Raw genomic sequence first — 15,393 nt, 5'->3', positions numbered from 1 at the left:
AATGACAACTAAAAGTAAGAATAAATCAAGAAATCATAACCAGTGCTATATCCTATTGAATTATTATTTTTCTAAGAGTTAACATGTTATACAGCATGAGGAATGTCATTATTCCTTCAAAAGTGCAGCTATTAATAGAATAGGACACAATGATAAAAACAAGGACTGTTTATACATGAAAATGTGATTATTATAACTGGAGTTGTAAGAGAAGTGAATGCGAAGGTCTTGGCAAGAGGTGTGGAGTTAAAAGATAAAGAATCAAACACAAAGTGAGAGTTGTTATAGTTGCTCTTTGCTGATGACACTGTGCTCTTGGGAGATTCTGAAGAGAAATTGCAGAGGTTGGTAGATGAATTTGGTAGGGTATGTAAAAGAAGAAAATTAAAAGTGAATATAGGGAAGAGTAAGGTGATGAGGATAACAAAATGATTAGGTGATGAAAGATTGGATATCTGATTAGAGGGAGAAACTATGGAGGAGGTGAATGTGTTCAGATATTTAGGAGTGGACTTGTCAGCAGATGGGTCTATGAAGGACAAGGTGAATCACAGAATTGATGAGGGAAAAAGGGTGACTGGTGTACTTAGGAGTCTGTGGAGACAAAGAACTTTGTCCATGGAAGCAAAGAGGGGAATGTATGAGAGTATAGTTATACCAACACTCCTATGTGGGTGTTAAGCATGGGTGATGAATGTTGCAGCGAGGGGAAGGCTGGAGGCAGTGGAGATGTCGCGTCTGAGGGCAATGTGTGGTGCGAATATAATGCAGAGAATTCATAGTTTGGAAATTAGGAGGTGCAGGATTACCACAACTATTATTCAGAGGGCTGAGGAGGGGTTGTTGAGGTGGTTCGGCCATGTAGAGAGAATGGAACAAAACAGAATGACTTCGAGAGTGTATAAATCTGTAGTGGAGGGAAGGCGGGGTAGGGGTCAGCCTAGGAAAGGTTGGAGGGGGTAAAGGTTTTGTGTGTGAGGGGCTTGGACTTCCAGCAAGCATGCGTGAGTGTATTTGGTAAGAGGGAATGGAAGCAAATGTTTTTTAATACTTGACGTGCTGTTGAAGTTTGAACAAAGTAATATTTATGAAGGGATTCAGGGAAACCGGCGGGCCGGACTCGAGTCCTGGAGATGGGAAGTACAGTGTCTGCACTCTGAAGGAGGGGTGTTAATGTTGCAGTTTCAAAACTGTAGTGTAAAGCACCCCTCTGGCAAGACAGTGATGGAGTGAATGGTGAAAGTTTTTCTTTATCGGGCCACCCTGCCTTGGTGGGAATTGGCTGATGTGTTAATAAAAAAAATAAAACAAGAACAGCAACAATTTGGAATGTAATACAGGCATTCCTCACTTAACAACCAAGTTCCATCCCTACAACAAGGTTGTTAACCCCTTCGGTATTGGTTCCATCATATTAACCCTATGACTGTTTCAGTCATATATATATACATCTTACCAGCAAATGTTTCCGACGTATTAATACACGTATTATTATTATTATTATAATCAAAAAGAAGCGCTAAGCCACAAGGGCTATACAGCGCTGCAGGGTAGGGAAGGAAGCAAGGGAATTGGATGGCAGAAGGGAGGGGGGATGATCAGCAGGTTACAGAAAACAGCGGGGCAGGGGATAGTACGGGGGTAGAGGGTAGCAAGAGATTGAAGTAGAAAGGGCTGAAGGTATCAGATTTTGTGAAGTCAGTCAGTTGTTGTCAAAAAGTCAATGAGAGAGTCCGGATGAAAGGTGGGTCCATCAGCGAGAAGGGAAGGTAAAGAGAGAGCAGCGGAGCGAAGACGACGACAGAGGTAAATTCTGCGTGCTCGTTGATAAAGTGGGCAGTCCAACAGAATGTGGCTGACTGATAATGGAGCTTGGCAATTCTCACAGAGAGGAGCAAGACGCCTCTCCATGAGATATCCATGAGTAAGACGAGTATGGCCAATGCGAAGACGGGAGAGAGTAGTCTCCCAACCTCGACACTGGTGATACGAAGACGGCCAGTAACCTATACTCGGTTTAATAGATTGAAGTTTGTTGCCGAGCATAGTAGACCAACGTTGTTGCCAACGGGTGTGAAGGTGGGAAGATATTGCAGTAAAATAGTCCGTAAATGGAATACCTCTATAAGAAACTGGTAGGTCATGTACTGCTGACCGCGCAGCAGTGTCTGCCTGTTCGTTGCCCTGTACGTCAACATGACCAGGGACCCAACAAAAAACAATATCTTTATGCTTGGTAAAGATGTGGCGTAGCCAAAGTTGGATACGGAGGACTAAGGGGTGAGGTGTATCAAATTTTTGTATAGCCTGTAAAGCACTAAGGGAGTCTGAGACAACCACAAATGATGACACAGGCATAGATGCAATACGGATAAGTGCTGTAAGGATGGCATATAATTCAGCAGTAAAAATACTAGCCGAAGATAGTAAATGCCCTTGTACGACGCTGTCCGGAAACACTGCTGCGAATCCTACGCCGTCAGAAGACTTAGAGCCATCTGTGTACACAGCAATGGCATGAGAATGAGAGTGAAAGTGGTCAAGAAAAAGAGAGCGGGAAGCGACCGTAGACAGTTGGGCTTTCGAGCAAGGGAGGGAGAAAGAACAGACTCGAACAGCTGGAACTTCCCAGGGGGGTAGGGAAAAGTGAGATGCTACATGTACATAGAAAGGTGGTAGTTGAAGAGAAGACAAGAGCGAATGAAGGCGAAGAGAGAAGGGACAGAGTAAACAGGGGCGGCGAACAAATAAAGAATGTCTACTAATATCAGTGACCATTCTATAAATGGAAGGATTGCGGAGATCATGAGAGCGTACATAGTAGCGCAGGCAATGGGCATCACGGCGATCGGATAAGGATGGAACGTTCGCTTCTGCATAGAGGCTCTCGACAGGGGAAGAGCGAAAAGCACCAAGGCATAAACGTAATCCTTGGTGATGAATGGGGTTAAGGCTAGAGAGAGTAGCAGGAGATGCCGCTGAATAGATCTGGTCACCATAATCAAGTTTCGATAAAATAAGGGTGGAATGTAGGCGAAGGAGGGTTCGACGATCAGCTCCCCATGAAAGATGAGCAAGGGTTTTAAGAAAGTTCAGCCGGCTGTGACAAGTTGCCTTCAGAGAGGTAATGTGAGTTTTTCAGGATAACCTACGATCAAAGAGGAGGCCTAGAAACTTGACTGTATCACGTTCAGAGATACGGGAGCCATAGAGGTACAAAGGATGATCGGAGATGACAGAGCGTCTAGTGAAAGTGATTTGGTGGGTTTTAGTGCTGGAAAATTTAAACCCACGTGTGGTGGCCCAATTGGAAACACGGTCGACTGCATGTTGGAGAGAAACTGTAATGAGGTGACAGTCAGCGCCTGCACAGGCAATAGCGAAGTCATCAACATAGAGTGATGACCAAATATTTGATGGAAGACTAGAGGCCAAATCATTAATAGCAAGGAGAAAAAGTGTTGTGCTCAGAACACATCCCTGGGGGACACCTTCAGCTTGGATAAAGTCCAGGGAGAGCACATTATTAACCCGAACACGGAAACGCCTGTCAGTTAAAAAGTTCTTAAGGAAGGATGGTAGATTGCCTCGAAGGCCTAAGGAGTGGGCTTGGGCTAAAATATTATACCTCCAAGTTGTGTCATATGCCTTCTCAAGGTCAAAAAATATGGCAATAACTGAGTGGTTATTCGCAAAGGCATTACGAACATACGTATCCAAGCGTAGTAAGGGGTCTATGGTAGAACGTCCCTTACGAAAGCCATATTGACGAGTGGAGAGACTGTTGTGTGTCTCTAAATACCACACTAAACGTCTATTTACTAGGCGTTCCATTACTTTGCAAACTGCACTGGTAAGAGCAATGGGACGATAGTGGGAGGTTTCATGTCCCATAGTGCCTGGTTTGCGGAAAGGGAGAACAATGGCGGATTTCCACAGCTGTGGAAGAACTCCTTGTGGCCAAATAAGATTGTAAAGGCGTAATAGGACTGCAAGGGCTGACTGATGTAAATGCTGTAGCATACGAATATGAATGTCGTCGGGCCCAGCTGCCGATGATCGACAAGCTGAGAGTGTTGCCTCCAGTTCTTGAAGAGTAAAAGGCACATTATACTGTTCTTCTCTGAGAGAAGAAAAGTCCAAGGGTGCTAACTCTCTGGCAGACTTTGAGGAAAGAAATGAGGGGCATAGATGGAGTCCCTGAGAAATACGGACCTGATGATTGCCAATTTCATTGGCAACATCTAGTGGGTTTGCTATATCAACACCGGCAACCTGCAGAACAGGAGCCGGGTCAGGAGAATATTTACGACTCAGTTTTTGTACTTTTTTCCAGACTGCACTCATAGAGGAAGCAGAGGTGATGGTGGAGACATAATCTCGCCAGCAAGTGCGTTTAGCGTCACGGATGACACGGCAAGCAATCGCACGCTTCTGTTTAAAATCAAGGAGTCACTCTGTGGTTCTATTGTACCGGTACCTGCCCCATGCAGCGCGTTTCAAACGTACTGCACGAGCACAAGCAGGAGACCACCAAGGCACGCATTTCTGAGAATGCCTGCCCGAAGTTTGGGGTATAGAATGAGAAGCTGCGGTGAAAACGGAGGACGAGAAGAGGTGTAAAAGCTCATCGATGGAGGACGAAGAAGGAACCTCTTTAAAAACAGTTAGGTGTGAGTAAAGGTTCCAATTTGCCCGATTAAATTGCCAGCGTGGGGTGCAAAGAGGTGGCGAATATGAAGGGGAAGAAAGAATGATTGGGAAATGATCACTGTCATGTAAGTCCGGGAGAACAGACCAAGTGAAGTCTAATGCGGCGGAGGAAGAGCAGACTGAGAGATCGATGCAAGAGAGAGTATGAGTCCGAGGATCAAAATGGGTGTGAGTACCTGTATTTAAAACATGGAGGGGGTGGGTGGCAAGAAAAGCCTCTAACTGAATTCCACGGGAATCACAGTGAGACCCCCCCCAGAGGAAATGGTGGGCATTAAAATCACCAAGTAACAGAATCGGTGGCGGTAATGACGAAACAAGGAAGGCAAAATCCAGAATAGATAATGCCCGAGAAGGAGAGAGATATAAAGAACAGAGCGTATACCACCTATGTAAGTGGATACGGGCTGCTGTGTAATGCAGCGAAGTATGAACAAATAGCTGATGGTACGGAATATCAGTGCGGAGAAGAAGGGCACTTTCATTAAAGGTCCCATCAGGAAAAGGATCTGAAGAATACAATAAATTATAGCCTGAGATGTGAGAAATAACAGCAGAGTGTAATTTTGGTTCCTGTAAGCAAACACCAACAGGGGCAAACTGGGAGAGTAACATCTGAAGCTCACCCCGATTACCCCTGAGGCCGCGTATATTCCACTGTAAATAGGCCATGATTGGCAATGATAAAGATACTTGAAATCCGCAGGTAAGGGTTCCTACGGACTAGAAGGGTTAGAAAAGTCCACATGCGGAGGCAGTGGAAAACGTTCAAGCAGCGAAGGAATGGTGCGCTGTGAAGAAAGGAGTTGCGCAGATGGAGCAGAGGAGAGAGAAAGAGCGGAAGGTGGATCAGTGTCCATTGATGGTTTGGTCTCTGCAATATATTCAGAGATTGCTTCAAGTGTTTCGGAATTCAGAGATGTCGTATGGGAGACAATATTGGGAATGGTAGGGGGAGGATGAGTAAAGATTGGAACTGTATTGGACTGTACCGAGGTAGGGGGGGGGCGAAAGGGTGGAGGGAACTGGAGAAGCGTGGCAGGGAACAGAAGAGGCAGGAACCTGGGAGGTGGCAGAAGAGGAAGAAACCTGGGAGGGAACAGGGGAGGAAGGTACAGTACGAGGAGGAGGGTGAACCTCTACATTTGTAACAGAGCCAGTGAGAGGGGGAGAACCAGGGACAGAGACAGGGAGGGTAAAATGAGGAGGTGGAAGATAGGCAGGAGGTGTTAACGAACCTTTTTTTGACTTTTGAGAAGTAGAGGGACGATTGGGAGGAGGTGTCATACGAGATCTCGTCGTTACTGAGGCTTGTGAGAAAGAACACAAAGAAGCGAGATCAGACTGAGGCGTTGAAGTAGGGACGTCTGAGCCGAGGACAGCAAAAGGATTAGATACAGGAGTGACTATGGGAGAGGTAGCCACAGAGGTGGGTGTAGAAGATGGGATACCAGAAGTGGGGGGACGTTTTGAAACACGGGAATAAGAAACACATGGGAGTCTCCCTTGGAGGCGGAGATGAGAAACTGCCATGGCATAAGGGAGACCTTCTGTCTCTTTGAGGTAACGGATTTCCCGCTCGTTTAAATAGACTTGACAATGGCGAGAGTACGAAGGGTGAGCCTCATGACAGTTAAGGCAAGAGGGAGATCGATTGCAAGACGTATGAGAATGGTCATCGGCACCACAGACTGGGCATTCGGAGATAGATCTGCAATATTTCGCTGGATGGCCAAATCGCCAGCAATTTCTACACTGTTGCGGTGTAGGGATCACCTTTCGGACTTGTAACAGATGTCCTGCTATATAAACTGAGGATGGGAGTTCTCGGCTGTCAAAAGTTAAATGAGCCACATTGCTAGGGTATCGTCTCCGCCCGCGGGCAGGAAGAACGTAAGTGTCTACCTTGAGGATTGGGAGATCTTGGAGTTCCAGCTGTTCAAGAATGTCAGTGCAACATGTCTGGAAATTTTGTTGAACTATGGTATGGGGCAGAATGACGGTACCACTACAAGAATTGAGGGAATGATGTTTTTCAAGAGTGACAGGAACAGTATCGACATGGCAAAGACGAGAGAGCTCATGAGCCTGGGTAGCATTCTGTACGGTGATGATGCGCGTACCGCTCTTAAGAGCATGAAAAGAAATATCTTTACCAACATGGCGTAGGAGTGCCTTGCCAATACTGTGGTCAGAAAGATAGGCAGTAGAGGAAGTCGTTCGTAAAGTGAAGAATTTAGTCCATTGTTCAGTCTGAAACTGAGCGTGGAAAGGTAGTGAAGGACGTGTCGATCGTTTCTGAGAAGAACGAGAAGGTGGAGAAGTATCATCAGCAGGTAATTGTCGTTGGCATTTAGGCGTGGGACCAGAGTTGGTCCGACGTGGAACGGGTCGGCGATTTGAAAATTGCCGCACCGTAGAGGGAGAGGCCGGAAGCATAGTCAGAGGAGAGCAAAGGTCCGATAAATCGAAGGAGTCAGTCGAGGCCTCAGTACCTGAAGCGGGTGAGGAAACAGCACTGGCAAGAGGTACAGAGGCATGAGGTGTGTCTGAAGAGTGGTCCAAAGACGAGGCGGGGTCAGAACGGGGTGCGGTATCAAGAAGGGGCCCGGGGGTAGGAGGTTCATGGACTAGGGCTGCCATGGTTAGGTTACTTCTTTCTTTTTGTTTTTAAGAAAAAAAAGAAGAAAAGAAAATAAAAATAAAAAAAACAATAAAAAAAAGGGGGACCGGGGAGGGATAGTTCCTAGGAGGAATGAAAGGGCCAGAAATCTCCCTCTGCGCCCAAGAGGACCTCAGCACCGCAAGTAGCGCAGATGCAGCATGGAACCCGTGCCATACCCTACCCATCATGCTAGTAAACTAACAATCCGGGATAGCAACCTCACATCTGCCGAGCTACCTCGGTGGATAAAAGAGAGGGCGGCCGGATATCCGCCACAAAGCATACCTCCTTCGACCACCACCCCCGGAATCCGAAAGGTGGCTTCCAGAGATACACCCATCGCCCGAAAGACACCCAAAGCTACTCCGGGATACCGGAGAGGGATCGGGACATCCCCAGGCGATCCAGATTCCACGGCAAACTACGCCACCGCCAAGAACCTCAATGGAATGGGATGGACCCCGGTATCCTTTCCCCTACCTAGGAACTAGCGCGCCTGTGGGAGAAATCCCAAAGGCCGAAAAGAGGAAGGGCAAAAGGGAGGGGTGGGGAGGAGGAGGAGGAAAGGAAAAAGGGGAGGATAGGGAGGATGGGATAGGGGAGGGGAGATTGGGGGTTAATTAGGTTCGGTCTGAGGAAGAAAACCAACAGGTCTAATTCCTCAGACCAAGAGCCTCTTCACCACGCCAAGGAGCCCCCCTTGAAGAGGGTGTGTCATCTGCAAATAGTGTGGGTTTGAGTAATTGCGAAGCATTTCGTAAGTCATTTATGTATAGGAGAAAGAGAAGAGGGCCAAGGACACTTCCCTGTGGGACACCAACTGTAATTGGTTGTGTGGAAGAGTTTGCCCAATTTGTGTACACATATTGGCTTCTGTTGCTGAGGTATGACTTGAGGTCGTTAAGGGAGTGCCCTCTTATACCATAGTGTGACAATTTTATGTGGAGCACGTCATAGTCAACTGTATCAAAAGCTTTACGTAAGTCAATGAAGATCCCAAATGGGACTTCTTTTTTCTCTATTGCAGTGTATATATGTTCTAGCATGTGTATAATAGCATCATTAGTATTTTTATTAGGCCTGAATCCAAATTGGCAAGGGTTGAGTATGTTTTGGGAGATGAGGTAGGAGTAGATTCGTTTATGAATTAATTTCTCGAAGATTTTTGAGAGAGGGTGTAAGTTGAATATTGGCCTATAGTTATTCAACTCTGGTCTCCTCCTTTATGGATCGGGGTGACCCTTGCTATTTTGAGAACTGTAGGGAAGGTAGAGGATTCAATGGATTTGTTAAAGAGTGTTGCAATGATTGGTGATAGCGCTTGTGACACTTTTTTGTATATAAAGGGTGGTAAGGTATTTAAATCTCCTGTCTTGTTTTTTAGTGTGTTGATAATAAGGGAGACTTCGTATGGGTTAGTCGGAGCTAGGAACAGTGTGTTCGGGTAGTTGCCAGTGAGGTAGTCATTTGGTGGGGTATCTGAGCTTGGGATTTTATTGGCAAGGTTTTTTCTTATAGTGGAGAAGAAATCATTGAGTCTGTTTGCTGTTTCTGTTGGTGGGAGTTGGGGTTCGTCTGATTTTGCTAATTTAATTTCGCTATTTCGTGATATCTTTTTTGTTCCTAGAATTTCTGATAGGGTTTTCCAGGTCTTTTTTATATCACCTCGTAAGTTGGATAATCTGTTCTCATAATACAATTTTTTTGCCCTTCTTATCAGGCTGGTTAGGATTGACGAGTAACGTTTTGTTTGGTCTCTGGTTATGTGACCCATTCTGTACTGTTTTTCATATAGGTGTTTTGTATTTATGGATTTGAGAATGCTGGGTGTTAGCCAGGGACTGTTCAGTCTCTTAGCTGTTATCTGTTTAGTTTTTTTAGGGCAGTGCTTGTTATAGAGGCATTGGGTCTTTTTTAGAAAATTATTAATACATTCGTCAATATCTGTATAGATTTCTAGCTCAGTGTGCCAGTCAATGTTTGTTACTGCTGTTGTGAAGTTATTAATGGCTGCCTCATTGTGAAGTCTGAAAGTGACTAGTAGTGTTTATCTGGAGTTTATCTGGAGAGAGTTCCGGGGGTCAACGCCCCCGCGGCCCGGTCTGTGACCAGGCCTCCTTAGGTCAGTGTCCCAGGATGCGACCCACACCAGTCGACTTACACCCAGGTACCCATTTTACTGATGGGGAACATAGACAACAGGTGGAAAGAAACACGTCCAATGTTTCTACTCTGGCTGGGAATCGAACCCAGGCCCTCACCGTGTGAAGCGAGAGCGTTAACAACTTTACCAAGAGTTGTTATGAGGAAAGTAGGGTAGTGGTCTGTGGTATTATCTGTGATTATGCCTGATTTTAAAGGAGATGTGGTGTTGGTCCAGATGTGGTCAAGTAGGGAAACACTAGTCTCTGTAACTCTTGTAGGTTTTGTTACTGTTGGTAGCAACATGCAGTTACTCATTGTGTTTGTGAATTCAGTAACGTGTGGGTCCTGGTCTTGCAGGAGATTTATATTGAAGTCACCTGAGAGTAGTAAGTGATCTTTGTTCATGCGTGCATCAGTTATCATACTTCCTAGGTTTTGACTAAATCGGCTAATGCTTGATTGTGGAACTCTGTAGATGTTTATCACTGTGAGAGGTTTTTGTAGATATTTGGATTTGAATTTAGCTATTATATATTCCCCATGTTCATCCCTTGTGCAAGTATTAGTGATACATTCTAGTTGGTCTGAGTAGTATATAGCTGTGCCACCCCCTTGTTGGTCTGGCCTACAGTTGTGTATGGCTGTGTAACCAGGAATGGCATAGACATCAGTAGAATCAGGCTTTAGCCAGGTTTCAGTTAGTGTAATGATGGACATATTGGCATGCAAGGAATTTAGTAATGCTATGAGGTCATCGTAATGCTTGCTTAAAAGATCTGATATTGTAGTTAAAGACAGTTATGTTGTTGTTGGCTCTGAAGAGTGACTTTGATTGTTCTACTGTGTAGTAATTACAGTAACTGTTTGGTTCATTTAAGTCATTAAATAAGAGGTTGGTATCAGGATCAATGCTTGTAATCATAAGATTTGTAATTAATCTATAGTTAGAATTAAGTATAAAACAAAGTAAATATTCTAAAGCTAAAAAAAATAGCACCTGAATTATTTAACCCTTTCAGGGTCCAAGGCCCAAATCTGGAGTCACGCACCAGTGTCCAAGAATTTAAAAAAAAAAAATTTGTTATTTTTTCTTATGAAATCGTAGAGAATCTTTTTGTGAAGGTAATAAAACAAAAAGTACGAAATTTGGTGGAAAATTGACGAAATTATGCTCTCGCGAATTTTGATGTGTCAGCGATATTTACGAATCAGCGATTTTGCCGACTTTGACTCCCATTTTAGGCCAATTACATTATTCCAATCAACCAAATTCTTAGCTATTTCACTAGTATTACTTCTATTCTATCGATTGAGCACAAGAAATCGCCAAGTCAACTGTTTCAACTACAAAATAAAGTGATCGGAAATTGTTAATTTGGCCAATTTAACACAAAGTTCAAAATATTCCAATTTCAAAATAGGGTCCAGAATGAACAATGTAGGCATTCCTGGCACTAAACTAACATTTCTTCTGTTCATTAGTTATGTTTTGAGGCTTTACAAATAAATTCCATTTTGATTCTTTATTCACATAATGAATTTTTATTCACACCAAAAAATAGAAGATTTACTCTTATGCAATACTGTAATAATAGTATAAATATCATCACCATATTTGTGAATGTATATTAGACCCACCAGCTGACGTGTATTAGATGTGTGAGGTCGTTTGTTTACTCTTGAATATCGGCAAAAATTTAACATTTCCGCTACTTTGAGCTCATTTTCAAGCCATTTCCAATTCTAAAACCAATCAAAATCATCTCTATTTCTGTAATATGTCTTCCATTCTATCAAATGAGACCAAGAAATCGCAAATACAACTATAAAAAACATACGAAAAAACACTGCAAAGTTGCTGTTTTAATCGAAAAATCATGATTTCATTTTTTTTCTCTCATTATACACAGTGTGCTGCAGGATCTGTTTTATGTGGTGCACGCATACCACATAGATGTATTCTCTCATATCTATGCCCAAATGTACCACTCACAGTTTATCAGAGTGAGCTGAGCTCATGGCGTAGATCTACGGTTTGGACCCTGAACATAAAGCCGTAGATCTACGGGACGGACCCTGAAAGGGTTAACAAATGTAAAAAAAAAAAAAAAAAAAGCCTAACCTTCATAATGAGAAAATTTATGGAATCAATAATTGCTGAAGCAATTCGTAGCCATCTTTATGGGCATAAATTGACTAATGAATCTCAACACAGTTTTACAAAGGGGTGTTCCTGTCTTTTTTTTTGTTTTTGTTTTTTTTACACAGGGTTTGACAAGGTTAAGGATCCCTAGCTTTATTGACAGCTATTTACAGGTTAAGGATTCCTAACTTTATTGGCAAGCTAAGAGCTGTTACCTACATTAGCTCATTTGAAAGCATTTTTATTGTTATGAGACATACAAGTAGGGAACAGGATGAAGTTGGAGCCATCTGTGGGCCAGCATTTTCATTTGATCAACTGACTTTATCTCGTTGACATCATTATGCTGTACGAATGTGTTCCATACTCGAGTCATCCTGGGTATGTATGATCTCAGATGGAGTGATGTTCTGGAGAAGGGTACAGCCAGAGTGAAGTTGCTGCTTTCTGCCCGTCTTGTGGCATAAAAGCTTGTTTCACGCTGTCCTCGAAGTGCATCCAAGTGTGGTATTTTGACAATATTGGCCTTGTACATAACAGTAAGGCCACCCACATCCCTCCTATGTTGAAGGCTTTGCTGAAATGACAGATCTATCCAGGATGGGTCCAGGCGAGAGATGAGACGTCTTGCTCTGTTCTCTACTCTGTCAAGCAGTCGCAGATGAGAGGGGGGGCAGGCAAACCAAGAAAGTGGAGCATACTCAAGGTGTGAGCGTACTTGTGCCTCGTACAGGATCTTGCAACCCCTACTGTCAAGCAGATGCGAGATACGGCGAAGTGCTGTAAGCTTCCTGGCTGCCTTGTTTGCAAGATTTACAACATGGTTCTTCATGGTTAGTTTGGAGTCAAATTTCACCCCAAGGATATCAACTTCTTCTCCAGGTGCCAACATCCTCCCATTCATCCTTACTACTGCACCAGCATTACCATCATGGTGCCTAGAGACGATCATCATTTGCATTTTCTCAGGTGCAAATGTTACTTGCCATCTATTTCCCCAAGCTGATATAGCTCTCAGCTGGTGATTGATGTAGCTTAGAGCAGCTGGCATTTCTTCTCTTGGATAAGTGAATGTCAGTGTACAGTCGTCTGCATATGCATGTGATTCTGGGATGAGATGAAGAAGGTCGTTGAAGTAGACATTCCATAACAATGGACCCAGCACGCTTCCTTGTGGAACACTTGCCCCAATAGGATGCCTTGCTGATTCCGTTCCATTGAGGACTACACTTAGAGATCTACCATGAAGGTAATCACTGAGGAGACATAGCGTAGAGCCTGCAATTCCCAGTGCTTGAAGTTTTGCTAAGAGGCCCTGGTGCCACACCCGGTCGAAAGCGCCAGCAATGTCCAGTGCTACCACACAGCTGACTTTGGATTCATCCAGTGACTGGTGCCATTTAGTGGAGAGGTTTAACAACAGATCAGCAGCAGAGTAACCTTTCCTGAAGCCATATTGACGATCACAAAGTAGTGAGTGGTAGTCAAAAAACTCTGTCATTTGTCTTGAGATTATTGTCTCAAGGATCTTACCAGTGATTGACAGGAGTGACACTGGTCTGTAGTTGCTGATTTCTGCTCTGCTCTTCTTTTTGTGAACAGGGACTACATTTGCCTCTTTCCATAGAGAGGGCCATTCACACTGTACTAGGCAGTGCTGAAAGATGTGAGTTAGAGGTGCTGCTAGCTGATCTGCACATCTTCTCAACAATCTTGGGCTCAACTTGTCTGGGCTCACAGCCTTTTCTTGGTCAAGCGATTTAAGAAGGAAATGCACCTCCTCCTGCCTTATTGTCACCACTGACAGTTTTGACACAGTTCTTGCAGCTAGCCAAGGAGGGTCCCTTGCTGGATCAAGAACTTGCATTTTGGTAGCAAAGTGTTCAGCAAAGAGGTCCGCCTTCTCTTGACTACTAGTAGAGGTGGTCCCATCCTGTCGATTTAGAGGTGGAATAAGTTCATCAGGCAGGTAACCTTGTCTGTCCTTGACCAGGGACCACCAGGTTTTGGAGCCTACCCTACCTGATGCTAACTTTCTTTTAGTGTCCACCTCCCATTTAGCAATGGCCCACTTTTGAACATCACCCATATGCCTACAGGCTTGCATGTGCAAGTTCCTGTTATAGGTGGTAGGATGTCTCTTATACCTTCGCCATGCTTTGTACTTAGCAGTAGCAGCCTCTCTACAACGAAAGCCAAACCAAGGCTGATCTGTAGGCTTCGTCACATATTGCCGGTGAGGAATGTGTTCTTGTTGTAGATTAAGGATGTGTCCAGTGAAGGCTTTCACTTGGTTGTCAACATCCCCTTGGAGAAGAGTATTCCAGTCGGTGGTGGCGAGCTCAGAGCAAAGGGCTGGCCAATTACCTCTTTCCCATAGCCAGGTTGTGCGTGTGGACTCCTCACCTCGTTCTGTTGGGATCTTAAGTGTGGTAAAAACAGCCTTGTGGTCAGACGATCCAACGTAGCCGAGGGGTTGACAAGTGACTATGCCTTCTGCCAGATCACTCACTACTGGGTCAAGGGAGGAGCCAGAGATATGAGTAGGGAAATCAACAAAGTTTCTCATGTCAAACACTGCAAGAAGGTCATCAAAGTCCCTCTGTATAAGGTGCTGGTTGAGGTCACCAACAATTATAATATGTTGACAATTGTGTTGTAGCAGAAGGGAGTCAATATTTTCCATTAGGAAGTTGATAGGGTCTGCATGTTGCCACTGAGGTCTGTACATTGCACATGCTAGTACAGAGGTACTAGTGTTTATACAGAGCTTGAAGAACATCATTTCAAGATGTGTAGGGGTGGCAACATCAATGTGCTGGGCATGAACACTTTTAGAGAAGCACACAGCAACACCTCCTCCTTGCCCTTGCCTGTCTCTTCTCATCCATGAGGTGTAGCCAGCAATTCTTGCAAAATTTTCTGGAGTCCTGTCATCCAAAAATGTTTCAACAACAGCTATCATGTCGGGACGTTGAGTGTTCACAAAACTGTGTGTGAGCTCTCCAACATTAGTAATGAAACCTCTAATGTTGGCCGACAGGATGCTGATAGACTGGCTCCTCATGATGAAGTGGTCAGCTTGAGGTGGTGGGTGTGTAGGGAATGTAAGGTGCCTGCCCTTGAGAGAGGTAGGGTACTGAGGCAGCTGCAGGGATGTAGGTCTGAGGTCTTGTATAAGGCACAATCCCACCTGCTGGGCTGGGATAGGAGTAGCTAAGTGGGTGACGTGTAAGAGTGTTCACCAATTCAGAGATCCTGCTTGTTTGTTGTGAGAACAGGTCTCTAAACAGGTGGCCCTGTCTGTCAAGTTCCTTTTTCTTCCGACACTGGTCCTCCTGATGTCCTTTCTTGTAGCAGTAATTACACCTGGTATCTCGCAGGCAGTTGTTGGCAGTGTGCCCCTTCCGGTGACAGCGAGAGCACAGCCTAGGTGCCTGGGAGGGTGGACGAGGATTTGTTGCACCTCCTGTGTTTTGCAGATTTGTTCTCAGATTCTGCCGCTGGAACTGTGTTAGTGGAGGGCGAGAGGGCTGTAGATGTCTTCCTCCTCCACGTCCTCTTCCACGTCCTCTGCCCCGTCCTCTACCAGTTCTGACAGATGTGTCCCTGCTGTTCGTACTTTGGCGCAGTAGGTGATCAGGTGCAGTGATAGTTCCCTGATCATTAACTGCACCAATCTCTGGTAGAGAAACTCCTAGCTCAGAACTTGCTGATGAAGCACTGC

The 15,393-nt window shown here is 44.7% G+C and overlaps 1 protein-coding gene across 1 annotated transcript in view; it reads right to left on the bottom strand.

The window, feature by feature from the left end:
• Positions 1–15,393, bottom strand: part of LOC128695504 (zinc finger protein 271) — an 88,337-nt gene that overhangs the window by 18,543 nt on the left and 54,401 nt on the right. The gene's annotated exons all lie outside the window — the stretch shown is intronic.

The sequence above is a fragment of the Cherax quadricarinatus genome, chromosome 50, assembly GCF_038502225.1.
Source record: "Cherax quadricarinatus isolate ZL_2023a chromosome 50, ASM3850222v1, whole genome shotgun sequence".
Classification (NCBI taxonomy): Eukaryota; Metazoa; Arthropoda; class Malacostraca; order Decapoda; family Parastacidae; genus Cherax; species Cherax quadricarinatus.
The sequence above is the reverse complement of the archived record's forward strand: the minus strand, read 5'-3'. Positions and strand labels throughout refer to the sequence as shown.